General features: G+C 45.6%; 8 non-coding genes across 8 annotated transcripts; all 8 read right to left on the bottom strand.

Moving 5' to 3' along the window:
• Nucleotides 1-652: 652 nt before the first annotated feature.
• LOC130329929 (U2 spliceosomal RNA) lies at nt 653-843 on the bottom strand. The gene has a single exon (XR_008873388.1). It is a non-coding gene; the product is annotated as a U2 spliceosomal RNA (small nuclear RNA).
• A 2088-nt stretch (nt 844-2931) lies between these two features.
• On the bottom strand, nt 2932-3122 carry LOC130329933 (U2 spliceosomal RNA). Its single transcript, XR_008873392.1, has one exon. It is a non-coding gene; the product is annotated as a U2 spliceosomal RNA (small nuclear RNA).
• A 2084-nt stretch (nt 3123-5206) lies between these two features.
• On the bottom strand, nt 5207-5397 carry LOC130329934 (U2 spliceosomal RNA). The gene has a single exon (XR_008873393.1). It is a non-coding gene; the product is annotated as a U2 spliceosomal RNA (small nuclear RNA).
• Nucleotides 5398-7477: 2080 nt separating this feature from the next.
• Nucleotides 7478-7668, bottom strand: LOC130329935 (U2 spliceosomal RNA). The gene has a single exon (XR_008873394.1). It is a non-coding gene; the product is annotated as a U2 spliceosomal RNA (small nuclear RNA).
• A 2079-nt stretch (nt 7669-9747) lies between these two features.
• LOC130329937 (U2 spliceosomal RNA) lies at nt 9748-9938 on the bottom strand. The gene has a single exon (XR_008873395.1). It is a non-coding gene; the product is annotated as a U2 spliceosomal RNA (small nuclear RNA).
• Nucleotides 9939-12032: 2094 nt separating this feature from the next.
• LOC130329930 (U2 spliceosomal RNA) lies at nt 12033-12223 on the bottom strand. Its single transcript, XR_008873389.1, has one exon. It is a non-coding gene; the product is annotated as a U2 spliceosomal RNA (small nuclear RNA).
• A 2088-nt stretch (nt 12224-14311) lies between these two features.
• On the bottom strand, nt 14312-14497 carry LOC130329932 (U2 spliceosomal RNA). The gene has a single exon (XR_008873391.1). It is a non-coding gene; the product is annotated as a U2 spliceosomal RNA (small nuclear RNA).
• Nucleotides 14498-18197: 3700 nt separating this feature from the next.
• Nucleotides 18198-18388, bottom strand: LOC130329931 (U2 spliceosomal RNA). The gene has a single exon (XR_008873390.1). It is a non-coding gene; the product is annotated as a U2 spliceosomal RNA (small nuclear RNA).
• Nucleotides 18389-19965: the final 1577 nt, after the last annotated feature.

Here is a 19965-nt window from a genome sequence, read left to right on the forward strand (position 1 = left end):
TAGCCTAACCCTCTGTACTTTGGTCTATATTGATGCGGGACATAGACAGCCAGCTGATGACCAATCCATTAGTGCAATGGATGGCTGGAAGCATTTGTCTTTGCCTTTGCAATACCACAGAAGCAATGCATGGTCAATGTACAGCAATGACACACCTGTGTGAACAGCCAGGAGACCCCCCCCATGTTATGTTACATAGTTACATAGTTAGTACGGTCGAAAAAAGACATATGTCCATCAAGTTCAACCAGGGAATTAAGGGGTAGGGGTGTGGCGCGATATTGGGGAAGGGATGAGATTTTATATTTCTTCATAAGCATTAATCTTATTTTGTCAATTAGGAACATTCAGCACCCACCCGCTATCAAGGCAGCTGCCTATCATGTCATGCCCTACCTGCACAGGTGTGCTGGCTACTCAAATGATCCAATTAAGGAGGCCATTTAGTCAGCAGCAGCAGAAGTCCTGTGCCTGGACGCTCCAACAGCGGCCAGACACAAGCAGAAGCAGAAGCAGCAGAAGCAGCAGCAGCACCACCTTTTGTTTTTTGGCTGCAGCAGCAGCAGCAGCAAGGCCCACAGGGCTGGCTAGCTGGCTAGCCAGCAAGCAGGTAGCAATGAAAGTAGGAATCTTTCTTTTTAACCCTGTAAGGGGGTGGTGCACTGTACCCGAAGATACTGCCATATCGGGTCAATGCATAGGGCGACGGAAGCAAGCTTCGAAATCGGCCCCCGTTCTCAAAAATCCATTTAATATATGGTCCCCAGATAGGGGACGTATCAGATATTAAACTGATAAGAACAGATACTACACTTGATCTTAGCCAAAAGGCCGAGAAGCGATAACCGTGAAAGGGGCGGGCCCAACAAGGTCCCCTTCATGGGCACTATCACTGCTTGCTGTCAGGGAGGCTGCCAGACAATTTTCCATGCACACTCTGGGCTGGGGGGCAGTCAACCACCAGTACACACAGCAGAACCTAAACCCATACCATTATTGCTAAGCAGCAAGACAGGGGCCCATTGCACTCCCACGGGGCCTTTTTAAATGCAATCCATAACCCGGATTTGCCAGGAACCCTTCTTACTCCTCCTACTTGCATGTGACACTGGGCTTAGGATCTGCATAGGAAACACACACACAAGCACACACCTACCTTTGTTGCCTGCAGATGCCTCCTTGGCTGTCCCCAAACGGTATCAAACCAACACCCACGGGAAGCTGTAAGCATAGAGGACATGCCTGCACCCCATTGGACTTACCTGTGTGGGTTAAATCCGGGTTATTTGACAACCTATGGCGGTGATGGTTCTGCTCAGGCAGAGCAGTGCTGATGCTCCTCATAAAGCTGTCGCTGCTGTGAAGGTTCTAGGTGACATCACAAATCCCTATGGTTACATACACAACAAAGCTGGGTTGTTGTTGTTTACACTCTGCAAGGCCTGTGGAAGTGAGTGACATCATAGCACTGTAGTTCTGAGGGTTCTAGATGGATGCAACAATCTCCTGTTGCTTCTATGAAGGCCATAATAGACGACATCACCAAACAGCTCCATAGTCACATACACAGCAAAGGAGAGATGTTGTTTACACCTAGTGATGTCAGTGGTATTGAGTGACATCACAGCACAGTGCTAAGGCTCCTGGGCCTGGACACAGCAGCGGCTGCAATATCTCAACGGAGAATACGTTTATATATATGTGTGTGTGTGCGCGTATATATATATATATATATATATATATATATATATATATATATATTTCTCCGCCGAAATCACTTTTAAACCCATTTCCACCTTTTTTTCCCTTCTCTTCCTCTTACTTTTTTTTCACGTTTTTTTACGTTTTTCTCCTTTTCGCCTCTTTTCTGGGCGTATTATTCTTCTTTTTCTTCTTTTTTTTCGTCTAATGCATACCCCATCAGTGCAGCAATGCTTATTCAATACCGCCAGCAGATGGAGACACTGGGGGATAATTTTCTAAGGATTTATACTGATTTTTCCTGTCTGAATTTGTCGCACAGAAAGTTGCAGGCCAAATATGTGTGACATTTCTGCGACTTTAGCTTCTAGAGCATTTTTACAACATTATACATAGGTGCTGAATACATAAAAAGCGACTGTTCAGCGACAGACAAGTCGCATCGGCTGAAAGTAGGCCAGAATGTCAGTCCATGTTGGAGCAGGTTTAGATACAGTCTAAAGTATAGATCTCAAAGTCTGTGCACAGAATTTAGCAAGGGCCTCGCACCTTCTGATGCATCAGGTAGGTGCACAATAGCATAGCCTAACCCTCTGTACTTTGGTCTATATTGATGCGGGACATAGACAGCCAGCTGATGACCAATCCATTAGTGCAATGGATGGCTGGAAGCATTTGTCTTTGCCTTTGCAATACCACAGAAGCAATGCATGGTCAATGTACAGCAATGACACACCTGTGTGAACAGCCAGGAGACCCCCCCCATGTTATGTTACATAGTTACATAGTTAGTACGGTCGAAAAAAGACATATGTCCATCAAGTTCAACCAGGGAATTAAGGGGTAGGGGTGTGGCGCGATATTGGGGAAGGGATGAGATTTTATATTTCTTCATAAGCATTAATCTTATTTTGTCAATTAGGAACATTCAGCACCCACCCGCTATCAAGGCAGCTGCCTATCATGTCATGCCCTACCTGCACAGGTGTGCTGGCTACTCAAATGATCCAATTAAGGAGGCCATTTAGTCAGCAGCAGCAGAAGTCCTGTGCCTGGACGCTCCAACAGCGGCCAGACACAAGCAGAAGCAGAAGCAGCAGAAGCAGCAGCAGCACCACCTTTTGTTTTTTGGCTGCAGCAGCAGCAGCAAGGCCCACAGGGCTGGCTAGCTGGCTAGCCAGCAAGCAGGTAGCAATGAAAGTAGGAATCTTTCTTTTTAACCCTGTAAGGGGGTGGTGCACTGTACCCGAAGATACTGCCATATCGGGTCAATGCATAGGGCGACGGAAGCAAGCTTCGAAATCGGCCCCCGTTCTCAAAAATCCATTTAATATATGGTCCCCAGATAGGGGACGTATCAGATATTAAACTGATAAGAACAGATACTACACTTGATCTTAGCCAAAAGGCCGAGAAGCGATAACCGTGAAAGGGGCGGGCCCAACAAGGTCCCCTTCATGGGCACTATCACTGCTTGCTGTCAGGGAGGCTGCCAGACAATTTTCCATGCACACTCTGGGCTGGGGGGCAGTCAACCACCAGTACACACAGCAGAACCTAAACCCATACCATTATTGCTAAGCAGCAAGACAGGGGCCCATTGCACTCCCACGGGGCCTTTTTAAATGCAATCCATAACCCGGATTTGCCAGGAACCCTTCTTACTCCTCCTACTTGCATGTGACACTGGGCTTAGGATCTGCATAGGAAACACACACACAAGCACACACCTACCTTTGTTGCCTGCAGATGCCTCCTTGGCTGTCCCCAAACGGTATCAAACCAACACCCACGGGAAGCTGTAAGCATAGAGGACATGCCTGCACCCCATTGGACTTACCTGTGTGGGTTAAATCCGGGTTATTTGACAACCTATGGCGGTGATGGTTCTGCTCAGGCAGAGCAGTGCTGATGCTCCTCATAAAGCTGTCGCTGCTGTGAAGGTTCTAGGTGACATCACAAATCCCTATGGTTACATACACAACAAAGCTGGGTTGTTGTTGTTTACACTCTGCAAGGCCTGTGGAAGTGAGTGACATCATAGCACTGTAGTTCTGAGGGTTCTAGATGGATGCAACAATCTCCTGTTGCTTCTATGAAGGCCATAATAGACGACATCACCAAACAGCTCCATAGTCACATACACAGCAAAGGAGAGATGTTGTTTACACCTAGTGATGTCAGTGGTATTGAGTGACATCACAGCACAGTGCTAAGGCTCCTGGGCCTGGACACAGCAGCGGCTGCAATATCTCAACGGAGAATACGTTTATATATATGTGTGTGTGTGCGCGTATATATATATATATATATATATATATATATATATATATATTTCTCCGCCGAAATCACTTTTAAACCCATTTCCACCTTTTTTTCCCTTCTCTTCCTCTTACTTTTTTTTCACGTTTTTTTACGTTTTTCTCCTTTTCGCCTCTTTTCTGGGCGTATTATTCTTCTTTTTCTTCTTTTTTTTCGTCTAATGCATACCCCATCAGTGCAGCAATGCTTATTCAATACCGCCAGCAGATGGAGACACTGGGGGATAATTTTCTAAGGATTTATACTGATTTTTCCTGTCTGAATTTGTCGCACAGAAAGTTGCAGGCCAAATATGTGTGACATTTCTGCGACTTTAGCTTCTAGAGCATTTTTACAACATTATACATAGGTGCTGAATACATAAAAAGCGACTGTTCAGCGACAGACAAGTCGCATCGGCTGAAAGTAGGCCAGAATGTCAGTCCATGTTGGAGCAGGTTTAGATACAGTCTAAAGTATAGATCTCAAAGTCTGTGCACAGAATTTAGCAAGGGCCTCGCACCTTCTGATGCATCAGGTAGGTGCACAATAGCATAGCCTAACCCTCTGTACTTTGGTCTATATTGATGCGGGACATAGACAGCCAGCTGATGACCAATCCATTAGTGCAATGGATGGCTGGAAGCATTTGTCTTTGCCTTTGCAATACCACAGAAGCAATGCATGGTCAATGTACAGCAATGACACACCTGTGTGAACAGCCAGGAGACCCCCCCCATGTTATGTTACATAGTTACATAGTTAGTACGGTCGAAAAAAGACATATGTCCATCAAGTTCAACCAGGGAATTAAGGGGTAGGGGTGTGGCGCGATATTGGGGAAGGGATGAGATTTTATATTTCTTCATAAGCATTAATCTTATTTTGTCAATTAGGAACATTCAGCACCCACCCGCTATCAAGGCAGCTGCCTATCATGTCATGCCCTACCTGCACAGGTGTGCTGGCTACTCAAATGATCCAATTAAGGAGGCCATTTAGTCAGCAGCAGCAGAAGTCCTGTGCCTGGACGCTCCAACAGCGGCCAGACACAAGCAGAAGCAGAAGCAGCAGAAGCAGCAGCAGCACCACCTTTTGTTTTTTGGCTGCAGCAGCAGCAGCAAGGCCCACAGGGCTGGCTAGCTGGCTAGCCAGCAAGCAGGTAGCAATGAAAGTAGGAATCTTTCTTTTTAACCCTGTAAGGGGGTGGTGCACTGTACCCGAAGATACTGCCATATCGGGTCAATGCATAGGGCGACGGAAGCAAGCTTCGAAATCGGCCCCCGTTCTCAAAAATCCATTTAATATATGGTCCCCAGATAGGGGACGTATCAGATATTAAACTGATAAGAACAGATACTACACTTGATCTTAGCCAAAAGGCCGAGAAGCGATAACCGTGAAAGGGGCGGGCCCAACAAGGTCCCCTTCATGGGCACTATCACTGCTTGCTGTCAGGGAGGCTGCCAGACAATTTTCCATGCACACTCTGGGCTGGGGGGCAGTCAACCACCAGTACACACAGCAGAACCTAAACCCATACCATTATTGCTAAGCAGCAAGACAGGGGCCCATTGCACTCCCACGGGGCCTTTTTAAATGCAATCCATAACCCGGATTTGCCAGGAACCCTTCTTACTCCTCCTACTTGCATGTGACACTGGGCTTAGGATCTGCATAGGAAACACACACACAAGCACACACCTACCTTTGTTGCCTGCAGATGCCTCCTTGGCTGTCCCCAAACGGTATCAAACCAACACCCACGGGAAGCTGTAAGCATAGAGGACATGCCTGCACCCCATTGGACTTACCTGTGTGGGTTAAATCCGGGTTATTTGACAACCTATGGCGGTGATGGTTCTGCTCAGGCAGAGCAGTGCTGATGCTCCTCATAAAGCTGTCGCTGCTGTGAAGGTTCTAGGTGACATCACAAATCCCTATGGTTACATACACAACAAAGCTGGGTTGTTGTTGTTTACACTCTGCAAGGCCTGTGGAAGTGAGTGACATCATAGCACTGTAGTTCTGAGGGTTCTAGATGGATGCAACAATCTCCTGTTGCTTCTATGAAGGCCATAATAGACGACATCACCAAACAGCTCCATAGTCACATACACAGCAAAGGAGAGATGTTGTTTACACCTAGTGATGTCAGTGGTATTGAGTGACATCACAGCACAGTGCTAAGGCTCCTGGGCCTGGACACAGCAGCGGCTGCAATATCTCAACGGAGAATACGTTTATATATATGTGTGTGTGTGCGCGTATATATATATATATATATATATATATATATATATATTTCTCCGCCGAAATCACTTTTAAACCCATTTCCACCTTTTTTTCCCTTCTCTTCCTCTTACTTTTTTTTCACGTTTTTTTACGTTTTTCTCCTTTTCGCCTCTTTTCTGGGCGTATTATTCTTCTTTTTCTTCTTTTTTTTCGTCTAATGCATACCCCATCAGTGCAGCAATGCTTATTCAATACCGCCAGCAGATGGAGACACTGGGGGATAATTTTCTAAGGATTTATACTGATTTTTCCTGTCTGAATTTGTCGCACAGAAAGTTGCAGGCCAAATATGTGTGACATTTCTGCGACTTTAGCTTCTAGAGCATTTTTACAACATTATACATAGGTGCTGAATACATAAAAAGCGACTGTTCAGCGACAGACAAGTCGCATCGGCTGAAAGTAGGCCAGAATGTCAGTCCATGTTGGAGCAGGTTTAGATACAGTCTAAAGTATAGATCTCAAAGTCTGTGCACAGAATTTAGCAAGGGCCTCGCACCTTCTGATGCATCAGGTAGGTGCACAATAGCATAGCCTAACCCTCTGTACTTTGGTCTATATTGATGCGGGACATAGACAGCCAGCTGATGACCAATCCATTAGTGCAATGGATGGCTGGAAGCATTTGTCTTTGCCTTTGCAATACCACAGAAGCAATGCATGGTCAATGTACAGCAATGACACACCTGTGTGAACAGCCAGGAGACCCCCCCCATGTTATGTTACATAGTTACATAGTTAGTACGGTCGAAAAAAGACATATGTCCATCAAGTTCAACCAGGGAATTAAGGGGTAGGGGTGTGGCGCGATATTGGGGAAGGGATGAGATTTTATATTTCTTCATAAGCATTAATCTTATTTTGTCAATTAGGAACATTCAGCACCCACCCGCTATCAAGGCAGCTGCCTATCATGTCATGCCCTACCTGCACAGGTGTGCTGGCTACTCAAATGATCCAATTAAGGAGGCCATTTAGTCAGCAGCAGCAGAAGTCCTGTGCCTGGACGCTCCAACAGCGGCCAGACACAAGCAGAAGCAGAAGCAGCAGAAGCAGCAGCAGCACCACCTTTTGTTTTTTGGCTGCAGCAGCAGCAGCAAGGCCCACAGGGCTGGCTAGCTGGCTAGCCAGCAAGCAGGTAGCAATGAAAGTAGGAATCATTCTTTTTAACCCTGTAAGGGGGTGGTGCACTGTACCCGAAGATACTGCCATATCGGGTCAATGCATAGGGCGACGGAAGCAAGCTTCGAAATCGGCCCCCGTTCTCAAAAATCCATTTAATATATGGTCCCCAGATAGGGGACGTATCAGATATTAAACTGATAAGAACAGATACTACACTTGATCTTAGCCAAAAGGCCGAGAAGCGATAACCGTGAAAGGGGCGGGCCCAACAAGGTCCCCTTCATGGGCACTATCACTGCTTGCTGTCAGGGAGGCTGCCAGACAATTTTCCATGCACACTCTGGGCTGGGGGGCAGTCAACCACCAGTACACACAGCAGAACCTAAACCCATACCATTATTGCTAAGCAGCAAGACAGGGGCCCATTGCACTCCCACGGGGCCTTTTTAAATGCAATCCATAACCCGGATTTGCCAGGAACCCTTCTTACTCCTCCTACTTGCATGTGACACTGGGCTTAGGATCTGCATAGGAAACACACACACAAGCACACACCTACCTTTGTTGCCTGCAGATGCCTCCTTGGCTGTCCCCAAACGGTATCAAACCAACACCCACGGGAAGCTGTAAGCATAGAGGACATGCCTGCACCCCATTGGACTTACCTGTGTGGGTTAAATCCGGGTTATTTGACAACCTATGGCGGTGATGGTTCTGCTCAGGCAGAGCAGTGCTGATGCTCCTCATAAAGCTGTCGCTGCTGTGAAGGTTCTAGGTGACATCACAAATCCCTATGGTTACATACACAACAAAGCTGGGTTGTTGTTGTTTACACTCTGCAAGGCCTGTGGAAGTGAGTGACATCATAGCACTGTAGTTCTGAGGGTTCTAGATGGATGCAACAATCTCCTGTTGCTTCTATGAAGGCCATAATAGACGACATCACCAAACAGCTCCATAGTCACATACACAGCAAAGGAGAGATGTTGTTTACACCTAGTGATGTCAGTGGTATTGAGTGACATCACAGCACAGTGCTAAGGCTCCTGGGCCTGGACACAGCAGCGGCTGCAATATCTCAACGGAGAATACGTTTATATATATGTGTGTGTGTGCGCGTATATATATATATATATATATATATATATATATATTTCTCCGCCGAAATCACTTTTAAACCCATTTCCACCTTTTTTTCCCTTCTCTTCCTCTTACTTTTTTTTTCACGTTTTTTTACGTTTTTCTCCTTTTCGCCTCTTTTCTGGGCGTATTATTCTTCTTTTTCTTCTTTTTTTTCGTCTAATGCATACCCCATCAGTGCAGCAATGCTTATTCAATACCGCCAGCAGATGGAGGCACTGGGGGATAATTTTCTAAGGATTTATACTGATTTTTCCTGTCTGAATTTGTCGCACAGAAAGTTGCAGGCCAAATATGTGTGACATTTCTGCGACTTTAGCTTCTAGAGCATTTTTACAACATTATACATAGGTGCTGAATACATAAAAAGCGACTGTTCAGCGACAGACAAGTCGCATCGGCTGAAAGTAGGCCAGAATGTCAGTCCATGTTGGAGCAGGTTTAGATACAGTCTAAAGTATAGATCTCAAAGTCTGTGCACAGAATTTAGCAAGGGCCTCGCACCTTCTGATGCATCAGGTAGGTGCACAATAGCATAGCCTAACCCTCTGTACTTTGGTCTATATTGATGCGGGACATAGACAGCCAGCTGATGACCAATCCATTAGTGCAATGGATGGCTGGAAGCATTTGTCTTTGCCTTTGCAATACCACAGAAGCAATGCATGGTCAATGTACAGCAATGACACACCTGTGTGAACAGCCAGGAGACCCCCCCCATGTTATGTTACATAGTTACATAGTTAGTACGGTCGAAAAAAGACATATGTCCATCAAGTTCAACCAGGGAATTAAGGGGTAGGGGTGTGGCGCGATATTGGGGAAGGGATGAGATTTTATATTTCTTCATAAGCATTAATCTTATTTTGTCAATTAGGAACATTCAGCACCCACCCGCTATCAAGGCAGCTGCCTATCATGTCATGCCCTACCTGCACAGGTGTGCTGGCTACTCAAATGATCCAATTAAGGAGGCCATTTAGTCAGCAGCAGCAGAAGTCCTGTGCCTGGACGCTCCAACAGCGGCCAGACACAAGCAGAAGCAGAAGCAGCAGAAGCAGCAGCAGCACCACCTTTTGTTTTTTGGCTGCAGCAGCAGCAGCAAGGCCCACAGGGCTGGCTAGCTGGCTAGCCAGCAAGCAGGTAGCAATGAAAGTAGGAATCTTTCTTTTTAACCCTGTAAGGGGGTGGTGCACTGTACCCGAAGATACTGCCATATCGGGTCAATGCATAGGGCGACGGAAGCAAGCTTCGAAATCGGCCCCCGTTCTCAAAAATCCATTTAATATATGGTCCCCAGATAGGGGACGTATCAGATATTAAACTGATAAGAACAGATACTACACTTGATCTTAGCCAAAAGGCCGAGAAGCGATAACCGTGAAAGGGGCGGGCCCAACAAGGTCCCCTTCATGGGCACTATCACTGCTTGCTGTCAGGGAGGCTGCCAGACAATTTTCCATGCACACTCTGGGCTGGGGGGCAGTCAACCACCAGTACACACAGCAGAACCTAAACCCATACCATTATTGCTAAGCAGCAAGACAGGGGCCCATTGCACTCCCACGGGGCCTTTTTAAATGCAATCCATAACCCGGATTTGCCAGGAACCCTTCTTACTCCTCCTACTTGCATGTGACACTGGGCTTAGGATCTGCATAGGAAACACACACACAAGCACACACCTACCTTTGTTGCCTGCAGATGCCTCCTTGGCTGTCCCCAAACGGTATCAAACCAACACCCACGGGAAGCTGTAAGCATAGAGGACATGCCTGCACCCCATTGGACTTACCTGTGTGGGTTAAATCCGGGTTATTTGACAACCTATGGCGGTGATGGTTCTGCTCAGGCAGAGCAGTGCTGATGCTCCTCATAAAGCTGTCGCTGCTGTGAAGGTTCTAGGTGACATCACAAATCCCTATGGTTACATACACAACAAAGCTGGGTTGTTGTTGTTTACACTCTGCAAGGCCTGTGGAAGTGAGTGACATCATAGCACTGTAGTTCTGAGGGTTCTAGATGGATGCAACAATCTCCTGTTGCTTCTATGAAGGCCATAATAGACGACATCACCAAACAGCTCCATAGTCACATACACAGCAAAGGAGAGATGTTGTTTACACCTAGTGATGTCAGTGGTATTGAGTGACATCACAGCACAGTGCTAAGGCTCCTGGGCCTGGACACAGCAGCGGCTGCAATATCTCAACGGAGAATACGTTTATATATATGTGTGTGTGTGCGCGTATATATATATATATATATATATATATATATATATATATATATATATATATTTCTCCGCCGAAATCACTTTTAAACCCATTTCCACCTTTTTTTCCCTTCTCTTCCTCTTACTTTTTTTTCACGTTTTTTTACGTTTTTCTCCTTTTCGCCTCTTTTCTGGGCGTATTATTCTTCTTTTTCTTCTTTTTTTTCGTCTAATGCATACCCCATCAGTGCAGCAATGCTTATTCAATACCGCCAGCAGATGGAGACACTGGGGGATAATTTTCTAAGGATTTATACTGATTTTTCCTGTCTGAATTTGTCGCACAGAAAGTTGCAGGCCAAATATGTGTGACATTTCTGCGACTTTAGCTTCTAGAGCATTTTTACAACATTATACATAGGTGCTGAATACATAAAAAGCGACTGTTCAGCGACAGACAAGTCGCATCGGCTGAAAGTAGGCCAGAATGTCAGTCCATGTTGGAGCAGGTTTAGATACAGTCTAAAGTATAGATCTCAAAGTCTGTGCACAGAATTTAGCAAGGGCCTCGCACCTTCTGATGCATCAGGTAGGTGCACAATAGCATAGCCTAACCCTCTGTACTTTGGTCTATATTGATGCGGGACATAGACAGCCAGCTGATGACCAATCCATTAGTGCAATGGATGGCTGGAAGCATTTGTCTTTGCCTTTGCAATACCACAGAAGCAATGCATGGTCAATGTACAGCAATGACACACCTGTGTGAACAGCCAGGAGACCCCCCCCATGTTATGTTACATAGTTACATAGTTAGTACGGTCGAAAAAAGACATATGTCCATCAAGTTCAACCAGGGAATTAAGGGGTAGGGGTGTGGCGCGATATTGGGGAAGGGATGAGATTTTATATTTCTTCATAAGCATTAATCTTATTTTGTCAATTAGGAACATTCAGCACCCACCCGCTATCAAGGCAGCTGCCTATCATGTCATGCCCTACCTGCACAGGTGTGCTGGCTACTCAAATGATCCAATTAAGGAGGCCATTTAGTCAGCAGCAGCAGAAGTCCTGTGCCTGGACGCTCCAACAGCGGCCAGACACAAGCAGAAGCAGAAGCAGCAGAAGCAGCAGCAGCACCACCTTTTGTTTTTTGGCTGCAGCAGCAGCAGCAAGGCCCACAGGGCTGGCTAGCTGGCTAGCCAGCAAGCAGGTAGCAATGAAAGTAGGAATCTTTCTTTTTAACCCTGTAAGGGGGTGGTGCACTGTACCCGAAGATACTGCCATATCGGGTCAATGCATAGGGCGACGGAAGCAAGCTTCGAAATCGGCCCCCGTTCTCAAAAATCCATTTAATATATGGTCCCCAGATAGGGGACGTATCAGATATTAAACTGATAAGAACAGATACTACACTTGATCTTAGCCAAAAGGCCGAGAAGCGATAACCGTGAAAGGGGCGGGCCCAACAAGGTCCCCTTCATGGGCACTATCACTGCTTGCTGTCAGGGAGGCTGCCAGACAATTTTCCATGCACACTCTGGGCTGGGGGGCAGTCAACCACCAGTACACACAGCAGAACCTAAACCCATACCATTATTGCTAAGCAGCAAGACAGGGGCCCATTGCACTCCCACGGGGCCTTTTTAAATGCAATCCATAACCCGGATTTGCCAGGAACCCTTCTTACTCCTCCTACTTGCATGTGACACTGGGCTTAGGATCTGCATAGGAAACACACACACAAGCACACACCTACCTTTGTTGCCTGCAGATGCCTCCTTGGCTGTCCCCAAACGGTATCAAACCAACACCCACGGGAAGCTGTAAGCATAGAGGACATGCCTGCACCCCATTGGACTTACCTGTGTGGGTTAAATCCGGGTTATTTGACAACCTATGGCGGTGATGGTTCTGCTCAGGCAGAGCAGTGCTGATGCTCCTCATAAAGCTGTCGCTGCTGTGAAGGTTCTAGGTGACATCACAAATCCCTATGGTTACATACACAACAAAGCTGGGTTGTTGTTGTTTACACTCTGCAAGGCCTGTGGAAGTGAGTGACATCATAGCACTGTAGTTCTGAGGGTTCTAGATGGATGCAACAATCTCCTGTTGCTTCTATGAAGGCCATAATAGACGACATCACCAAACAGCTCCATAGTCACATACACAGCAAAGGAGAGATGTTGTTTACACCTAGTGATGTCAGTGGTATTGAGTGACATCACAGCACAGTGCTAAGGCTCCTGGGCCTGGACACAGCAGCGGCTGCAATATCTCAACGGAGAATACGTTTATATATATGTGTGTGTGTGCGCGTATATATATATATATATATATATATATATATATATATATATATATTTCTCCGCCGAAATCACTTTTAAACCCATTTCCACCTTTTTTTCCCTTCTCTTCCTCTTACTTTTTTTTCACGTTTTTTTACGTTTTTCTCCTTTTCGCCTCTTTTCTGGGCGTATTATTCTTCTTTTTCTTCTTTTTTTTCGTCTAATGCATACCCCATCAGTGCAGCAATGCTTATTCAATACCGCCAGCAGATGGAGACACTGGGGGATAATTTTCTAAGGATTTATACTGATTTTTCCTGTCTGAATTTGTCGCACAGAAAGTTGCAGGCCAAATATGTGTGACATTTCTGCGACTTTAGCTTCTAGAGCATTTTTACAACATTATACATAGGTGCTGAATACATAAAAAGCGACTGTTCAGCGACAGACAAGTCGCATCGGCTGAAAGTAGGCCAGAATGTCAGTCCATGTTGGAGCAGGTTTAGATACAGTCTAAAGTATAGATCTCAAAGTCTGTGCACAGAATTTAGCAAGGGCCTCGCACCTTCTGATGCATCAGGTAGGTGCACAATAGCATAGCCTAACCCTCTGTACTTTGGTCTATATTGCTGCGGGACATAGACAGCCAGCCGATGACCAATCCATTAGTGCAATGGATGGCTGGAAGCATTTGTCTTTGCCTTTGCAATACCACAGAAGCAATGCATGGTCAATGTACAGCAATGACACACCTGTGTGAACAGCCAGGAGACCCCCCCCATGTTATGTTACATAGTTACATAGTTAGTACGGTCGAAAAAAGACATATGTCCATCAAGTTCAACCAGGGAATTAAGGGGTAGGGGTGTGGCGCGATATTGGGGAAGGGATGAGATTTTATATTTCTTCATAAGCATTAATCTTATTTTGTCAATTAGGAACATTCAGCACCCACCCGCTATCAAGGCAGCTGCCTATCATGTCATGCCCTACCTGCACAGGTGTGCTGGCTACTCAAATGATCCAATTAAGGAGGCCATTTAGTCAGCAGCAGCAGAAGTCCTGTGCCTGGACGCTCCAACAGCGGCCAGACACAAGCAGAAGCAGAAGCAGCAGAAGCAGCAGCAGCACCACCTTTTGTTTTTTGGCTGCAGCAGCAGCAGCAAGGCCCACAGGGCTGGCTAGCTGGCTAGCCAGCAAGCAGGTAGCAATGAAAGTAGGAATCTTTCTTTTTAACCCTGTAAGGGGGTGGTGCACTGTACCCGAAGATACTGCCATATCGGGTCAATGCATAGGGCGACGGAAGCAAGCTTCGAAATCGGCCCCCGTTCTCAAAAATCCATTTAATATATGGTCCCCAGATAGGGGACGTATCAGATATTAAACTGATAAGAACAGATTTTTTTTTTACTTAAGTTTCCCTCAGAACTAAATCATAGTTCTAAGATCTTATGTGAACTAGATTTTTGTGCTCATCATCAGGTAACTTTTTTATTTATTTCCAAAATAAAACAAATTAAAACAACATAACTAACAACAAAAACTCAAATAAACCTTATTCCAAAATCAAACCCTTTCTCCAAGCAAAAACTCCCAAATAATCAATTAATCCGAATTGAAGAGCTCCACTCTTCAAAGCTTTTTTAACTGGAACTGCCAACCATGGCGACACTTGGTAGGTCGCCATGAAGCGTCCCACATCAGGCTTTAAGGACTGCAATACTTTTTCCCTCGCAGTTTCAAGTCGAGTGTTCACTTTTATTTTAAATTTTAGTAAATCTTGCACAAATACTTCTCTTTCTTCCTTTGGGGCTTGGTCCAGCACCTCGCCCAAAAAACCAACAAAATATTCACCAAGAAATCTTTTCTTCAATTCCTCTGTTGGCTCCCCTTCAGAAGCCTCATTCCCACTTTCTTCTTCTTTTTTCTTCCTCTTCAACTTTACTTCACTTTCAAACTCCATAGCCACAGATTTTTCTGGGCAGTTTTTAGAGTAATGCCCAGTCTTCTTATTAATTTCTGGTTCATCTTGCAGCAAACCCACATCTTCTCTCTTCTTTTTCTTCTTTGGACAATTTGCGTACAAATGTCCACTTTGGTTACACAAATTACATTTACCCCTCTGGGTACACGACTCTGTTCCATGTCCTTCCTTCTGGCATTTATAACACCATAGATACGTACATTCATCTTTCAGGTGTCCATATTGTCTGCACTTACGGCAGAAATTCTGCATTCCAGCAAAAAACAGGTCCCCATTTATGGAACCTATCTTGAAACGGGAAGGAGGAAACACTGTTCCCCCTCCCGCCTCCTCCCTAAATTTTACTTTAAACTTCCATTTTGTTGTCCAAACCCCATACTGGTTAAATACTTTACCCAAAGGCACAATCTCTTCACAAAACTGGTCCAAAAAAACAACTATGTCCTCTTCAGGGATATATGGACTATACATTCTTACAGTCAATATTTTTTCTTTCCCTGGAAAATGGGGAATAACTTCCACGCCTTCCCAGATTACATGAGTCTTAGAGGCATCCACTTTCTTACAAAATGAATCACAATCTTCATCAGAGACAAAGATTATGTCATAACACCCCCTCTTGGGGAATTCCAGCATAGACAGAATCTGTACCTTGGATACGTGCAGAAGTCCAAACAGCATGTCCTCCACTACAAAAGAAAGTCCTCTTCCTCTCTTAGCAGAGTCCTTCAGCAGGATGCGAACGCCATTTTTAATCCTCCCGAAAAAGGGCATCTCCTCTTCTCTGGTTCCAGGCATCTCCGGTTCTTCTGCCATCTTGTAGAAAATCACGTCCAACAGGAACAAAAGACACTCCCCCACAGAATGTGGGCAGTGAAAGGGGATCGCTCCCCGTTGTCCGGGGACTAGGCCGGCTCCCCAATTGCAGCAAGGGGGTGAAGTCCCTCCGTTAGGAAGGACGATCCCCCAAGGCCAAGGAGCCGGGTACCCCAGACACCCTCTGGCCAGACCAAGTGAGCCGAAACTACACTTGATCTTAGCTAAAAGGCCGAGAAGCGATAACCGTGAAAGGGGCGGGCCCAACAAGGTCCCCTTCATGGGCACTATCACTGCTTGCTGTCAGGGAGGCTGCCAGACAATTTTCCATGCACACTCTGGGCTGGGGGGCAGTCAACCACCAGTACACACAGCAGAACCTAAACCCATACCATTATTGCTAAGCAGCAAGACAGGGGCCCATTGCACTCCCACGGGGCCTTTTTAAATGCAATCCATAACCCGGATTTGCCAGGAACCCTTCTTACTCCTCCTACTTGCATGTGACACTGGGCTTAGGATCTGCATAGGAAACACACACACAAGCACACACCTACCTTTGTTGCCTGCAGATGCCTCCTTGGCTGTCCCCAAACGGTATCAAACCAACACCCACGGGAAGCTGTAAGCATAGAGGACATGCCTGCACCCCATTGGACTTACCTGTGTGGGTTAAATCCGGGTTATTTGACAACCTATGGCGGTGATGGTTCTGCTCAGGCAGAGCAGTGCTGATGCTCCTCATAAAGCTGTCGCTGCTGTGAAGGTTCTAGGTGACATCACAAATCCCTATGGTTACATACACAACAAAGCTGGGTTGTTGTTGTTTACACTCTGCAAGGCCTGTGGAAGTGAGTGACATCATAGCACTGTAGTTCTGAGGGTTCTAGATGGATGCAACAATCTCCTGTTGCTTCTATGAAGGCCATAATAGACGACATCACCAAACAGCTCCATAGTCACATACACAGCAAAGGAGAGATGTTGTTTACACCTAGTGATGTCAGTGGTATTGAGTGACATCACAGCACAGTGCTAAGGCTCCTGGGCCTGGACACAGCAGCGGCTGCAATATCTCAACGGAGAATACGTTTATATATATGTGTGTGTGTGCGCGTATATATATATATATATATATATATATATATATATATATATATATTTCTCCGCCGAAATCACTTTTAAACCCATTTCCACCTTTTTTTCCCTTCTCTTCCTCTTACTTTTTTTTCACGTTTTTTTACGTTTTTCTCCTTTTCGCCTCTTTTCTGGGCGTATTATTCTTCTTTTTCTTCTTTTTTTTCGTCTAATGCATACCCCATCAGTGCAGCAATGCTTATTCAATACCGCCAGCAGATGGAGGCACTGGGGGATAATTTTCTAAGGATTTATACTGATTTTTCCTGTCTGAATTTGTCGCACAGAAAGTTGCAGGCCAAATATGTGTGACATTTCTGCGACTTTAGCTTCTAGAGCATTTTTACAACATTATACATAGGTGCTGAATACATAAAAAGCGACTGTTCAGCGACAGACAAGTCGCATCGGCTGAAAGTAGGCCAGAATGTCAGTCCATGTTGGAGCAGGTTTAGATACAGTCTAAAGTATAGATCTCAAAGTCTGTGCACAGAATTTAGCAAGGGCCTCGCACCTTCTGATGCATCAGGTAGGTGCACAATAGCATAGCCTAACCCTCTGTACTTTGGTCTATATTGATGCGGGACATAGACAGCCAGCTGATGACCAATCCATTAGTGCAATGGATGGCTGGAAGCATTTGTCTTTGCCTTTGCAATACCACAGAAGCAATGCATGGTCAATGTACAGCAATGACACACCTGTGTGAACAGCCAGGAGACCCCCCCCATGTTATGTTACATAGTTACATAGTTAGTACGGTCGAAAAAAGACATATGTCCATCAAGTTCAACCAGGGAATTAAGGGGTAGGGGTGTGGCGCGATATTGGGGAAGGGATGAGATTTTATATTTCTTCATAAGCATTAATCTTATTTTGTCAATTAGGAACATTCAGCACCCACCCGCTATCAAGGCAGCTGCCTATCATGTCATGCCCTACCTGCACAGGTGTGCTGGCTACTCAAATGATCCAATTAAGGAGGCCATTTAGTCAGCAGCAGCAGAAGTCCTGTGCCTGGACGCTCCAACAGCGGCCAGACACAAGCAGAAGCAGAAGCAGCAGAAGCAGCAGCAGCACCACCTTTTGTTTTTTGGCTGCAGCAGCAGCAGCAAGGCCCACAGGGCTGGCTAGCTGGCTAGCCAGCAAGCAGGTAGCAATGAAAGTAGGAATCTTTCTTTTTAACCCTGTAAGGGGGTGGTGCACTGTACCCGAAGATACTGCCATATCGGGTCAATGCATAGGGCGACGGAAGCAAGCTTCGAAATCGGCCCCCGTTCTCAAAAATCCATTTAATATATGGTCCCCAGATAGGGGACGTATCAGATATTAAACTGATAAGAACAGATACTACACTTGATCTTAGCCAAAAGGCCGAGAAGCGATAACCGTGAAAGGGGCGGGCCCAACAAGGTCCCCTTCATGGGCACTATCACTGCTTGCTGTCAGGGAGGCTGCCAGACAATTTTCCATGCACACTCTGGGCTGGGGGGCAGTCAACCACCAGTACACACAGCAGAACCTAAACCCATACCATTATTGCTAAGCAGCAAGACAGGGGCCCATTGCACTCCCACGGGGCCTTTTTAAATGCAATCCATAACCCGGATTTGCCAGGAACCCTTCTTACTCCTCCTACTTGCATGTGACACTGGGCTTAGGATCTGCATAGGAAACACACACACAAGCACACACCTACCTTTGTTGCCTGCAGATGCCTCCTTGGCTGTCCCCAAACGGTATCAAACCAACACCCACGGGAAGCTGTAAGCATAGAGGACATGCCTGCACCCCATTGGACTTACCTGTGTGGGTTAAATCCGGGTTATTTGACAACCTATGGCGGTGATGGTTCTGCTCAGGCAGAGCAGTGCTGATGCTCCTCATAAAGCTGTCGCTGCTGTGAAGGTTCTAGGTGACATCACAAATCCCTATGGTTACATACACAACAAAGCTGGGTTGTTGTTGTTTACACTCTGCAAGGCCTGTGGAAGTGAGTGACATCATAGCACTGTAGTTCTGAGGGTTCTAGATGGATGCAACAATCTCCTGTTGCTTCTATGAAGGCCATAATAGACGACATCACCAAACAGCTCCATAGTCACATACACAGCAAAGGAGAGATGTTGTTTACACCTAGTGATGTCAGTGGTATTGAGTGACATCACAGCACAGTGCTAAGGCTCCTGGGCCTGGACACAGCAGCGGCTGCAATATCTCAACGGAGAATACGTTTATATATATGTGTGTGTGTGCGCGTATATATATATATATATATATATATATATATATATATATATATATATATTTCTCCGCCGAAATCACTTTTAAACCCATTTCCACCTTTTTTTCCCTTCTCTTCCTCTTACTTTTTTTTCACGTTTTTTTACGTTTTTCTCCTTTTCGCCTCTTTTCTGGGCGTATTATTCTTCTTTTTCTTCTTTTTTTTCGTCTAATGCATACCCCATCAGTGCAGCAATGCTTATTCAATACCGCCAGCAGATGGAGACACTGGGGGATAATTTTCTAAGGATTTATACTGATTTTTCCTGTCTGAATTTGTCGCACAGAAAGTTGCAGGCCAAATATGTGTGACATTTCTGCGACTTTAGCTTCTAGAGCATTTTTACAACATTATACATAGGTGCTGAATACATAAAAAGCGACTGTTCAGCGACAGACAAGTCGCATCGGCTGAAAGTAGGCCAGAATGTCAGTCCATGTTGGAGCAGGTTTAGATACAGTCTAAAGTATAGATCTCAAAGTCTGTGCACAGAATTTAGCAAGGGCCTCGCACCTTCTGATGCATCAGGTAGGTGCACAATAGCATAGCCTAACCCTCTGTACTTTGGTCTATATTGATGCGGGACATAGACAGCCAGCTGATGACCAATCCATTAGTGCAATGGATGGCTGGAAGCATTTGTCTTTGCCTTTGCAATACCACAGAAGCAATGCATGGT

The sequence above is a fragment of the Hyla sarda genome, unplaced genomic scaffold, assembly GCF_029499605.1.
Source record: "Hyla sarda isolate aHylSar1 unplaced genomic scaffold, aHylSar1.hap1 scaffold_3269, whole genome shotgun sequence".
Taxonomy (NCBI): domain Eukaryota; kingdom Metazoa; phylum Chordata; class Amphibia; order Anura; family Hylidae; genus Hyla; species Hyla sarda.